Source organism: Cyprinodon tularosa, unplaced genomic scaffold (genome assembly GCF_016077235.1).
Source record: "Cyprinodon tularosa strain WSP-4 unplaced genomic scaffold, ASM1607723v1 ctg461, whole genome shotgun sequence".
NCBI classification, from domain to species: Eukaryota; Metazoa; Chordata; class Actinopteri; order Cyprinodontiformes; family Cyprinodontidae; genus Cyprinodon; species Cyprinodon tularosa.
The window spans coordinates 1,117,935-1,121,327 of NW_024039187.1; the positions used below are offsets into that span (position 1 = coordinate 1,117,935).

The 3,393-nt window shown below is 43.2% G+C and overlaps 1 non-coding gene across 1 annotated transcript; it reads right to left on the reverse strand.

Moving 5' to 3' along the window:
• Positions 1–2,885: 2,885 nt before the first annotated feature.
• trnaf-gaa lies at positions 2,886–2,958 on the reverse strand. Its single transcript has one exon. It is a non-coding gene; the product is annotated as a tRNA-Phe (tRNA).
• Between the last annotated feature and the right edge of the window lie 435 nt (positions 2,959–3,393).

Genomic DNA, 3,393 nt, shown 5'->3' on the forward strand with positions numbered 1-3,393 from the left:
GCCGGGTTTCTTTCCTTGTTTTGATGAAGTCTGATATGAATGATGAAAAAGTGACAATTTCAAAGTGTAGCTATCACTGTGGGCCTTAATCATTATACACTAAAAGTGGGCTGTTTCATATCAAACACTGGTGCTGTCAGGAGGAGGCATATAGTCTGGAATATTAATGGGTCAGGGACATAACTGTATTTGTAAAATATAGTTCAAAGTTGAGGTGACTGCAGTGTAACTGCAAACCTTGACCTTTGTGCTCAACTGTCCTACTTTGAAGTCCAGTTTTTACCATTTGAGGTGCAGCAAAGTCAATGAGATCCTTAAATCCATTTGGGACAATCAAGTACTAAGCCGCAAAATAAACAACATGCCAAGCCTCTGAACAAGGGACCTTCAGATCTTCAGTCTGATGCTATCCTAAGTGTTGGAATGATATATTAATGGTTCGAAACACATAGCTGTATTTGTAAAACATAGTGCAAAGTTGAGTTGACTGCAGTGTAAATGAAAGCCTTGACTTTTGTGCTCAACTGTCCTACTTTGATCAAGTCCAGTTTTTACCATTTGAGGTGCAGTAAAGTCAATGAGATCCTTAAATCCATTTGGAAAAATGAAGTAATAAGGCACAAAATAAACAACATGCCAGGCCTCTGGACCAGGGACCTTCAGATCTTCACTCTGACGCTATCCTAACTGTTGGAAGGACACATTAATGGATCAAAGACATAGCTGTATTTGTAAAATACAGCACAAAGTTGTGTTGACTGCAGTGTAAAAGAAAACCTTGACCTTGGTGCTCAACTGTCCTACTGTGATCGAGACCTCTTTTTACCATTTGAGGTGCAGTAACGTCAATGAGATACTTAAATCCATTTGGAACAATCAAGTACTAAGCCACAACATAAACAACACGCCAAGCCTCTGAACAAGGGACCTTCAGTTATTCAGTCTGACGCTGTCCCAACTGTTACAATGACATATTAATGGATCAAAGACATAGCTTTATTTTTAAAATATAGTGCAAAGTTGAGTTGACTGCAGTGTAAATGAAAACCTTGACTTTTGTGCTAAACTGCCCTTGTACCGTATTTTCACGACTATAAGGCGCACTTAAACGTCTTTTTTTTTCCTCAAAATGTGCGGTGCGCCCTATGGTGCGGTGCGCCCTATGTGTGTTGTAACTGCGACTTTTGAGACCACCTCATTGAGGAGATGATGAAAGAGTGGCTGAATGTAAGGAGACCAGGTGTTTTTTTCCCACTCATCACCATTAATCTGTAACTCCATGCGTGCCCATCTCACAGCTGATGTGAAAAACATGGGGAAACAAATTAACGCTGTGCTCGCTGTTCAACCGCTCGACATCGGTGTGAACCGGACCCAGCAGGTGCAGCAGAAGCAGCGAGTTTACATGCAAAGTCAATGGTTGACGCGCGTATAGGCGCAGCAAAAGGTCCCGCACCGTGTTTTGGTGCAGCACGTCGGGAGCGTTTAAGCATCTGATGCACCGCCAACGCGCTGCTGCTGCTCAGATGGAAAAATTGAAGTTTTGCTGCTGGACGCGCCGCATCAACCAATCAGAGAAGCTGATCTGAGAGCTGACAGCGAGACAGACAGCGCTCTGATGACATATGATATTAACGCAAATGAAAAGGCTGGGTGAACGCTGTGCTCGCCGTTATCACGGGGGTCTGACAAAGGAACTTCCACCGCTCGACATCGGTGTGAAGCGGCCGTTCACAGTAAGGCTGCGAGCGGCGTGGGAGCGATGGATGACAGACGGAGACCACAGTTTCATGATAAATGGAAGGCAGCGCCGGGCAAGTTACGCCACAGTTTGCGGATGGATTGTAGATGGACTAACGTGTCTGCTGGCTCTGTTGTTCAAGCTTTCGCAAAAGCCGGCATTATTTCTGAGGAGCTGCGCTGCACGGAAAGTGACTGACAGCGAAGAAGGGGAAATTGGCATGTCTGATTTAGCGCAGCTGTTTAATTCAGAAACAGAGGATGATGACTTTGATGGGTTTGATTAATACTTTGTAATAAATACATGAATAAAGCACAATCATACTCAGTTTTGCTCCCGCTCTATTTTTCTACCTGAAAACTTAATTCAACAGCAGCGGGCGCGTCTCCTCCTCTTCAGCACAGTGGCTGGCAGGTGTTTTTTCATCTAAATAATCTAAATCTTGCAGCTATATTTGCTGTGATCAGTGGGAATAAAGTAGTTTTAATATGTTTTTAAGTGAGAAAGTCCACCTGAAAACTTAATAATTGCAGTCAGTTCATCCAGATTATCTATTTCTGTCGGAGGCGCTCAGACCCCCACATACCAGCGGTGCACCGACAGGAGAAATCCTTTCGTTCACCGCGGCTGCTGGCAGGTGTTTTTCATCTAAATAATTTTAGCTGCAGGCACCAGGATACGGGTAATAAAAGCGAACATATTCCGTCGGCAGGTTTCAGGATTTTAAGTTAATTTAGGAGTGATCACAGCGCTGTGTCATCTGCGATGTGTCTGTCTCACGGCCAGCTGCCAGGTTTGATTAATACTTTGTAATAAATACATGAATAAAGCACAGTCATACTCAGTTTTGCCCCCGCTGTATTTTTAAATACGCAGTAGAGGTATTTAAAGGTAGTAGAGGACATGTACCTGTATATAAAAAACGCGCCCTATAGTCCGGTGCGCCTTATGTGTGTGTTAAATACAGAGATGGGACACATAACTGAGAGTGCGCCTTTTAGTCCGGTGCGCCTTATGGTCGTGAAAATACGGTATGTTAAAAGCTCTGTTTTTGCCATTTCAGGTGAAGTAAAGCCCTTGAGATACTTAGACAACTTTTGAAGAGCAAGTACTCCTCTACATGCTGAAGTGCAACATTGGCATTTGCCGAAACCCAGGATTGAACCAGGGACCTTCAGATCTTCAGATTGACGCTCTCCCAACTGAGCTATTTCGGCACGTGCGCTTTGATGAAAGGACTGCCAGCGCACTCGTAACATCAATATCATGTACATATTGGATTTCTCATATCCTACACATTGTGCAGAATCCTTCATTGTATTTTGGTTTAGAAAGGTGAAGACAAAAGCCGGGTTTCTTTCCTTGTTTTGATGAAGTCTGATATGAATGATGAAAAAGTGACAATTTCAAAGTGTAGCTATCACTGTGGGGCTTAATCATTATACACTAAAAGTGGCCTGTTTCATATTAAACACTGGTGCTGTCAGAAGGAGGCATATAGTCTGGAATATTAATGGGTCAGGGACATAACTGTATTTGTAAAATATAGTGCAAAGTTGAGGTGACTGCAGTGTAACTGCAAACCTTGACCTTTGTGCTCAACTGTCCTACTTTGATCAAGTCCAGTTTTTACCATTTGAGGTGCAGCAAAG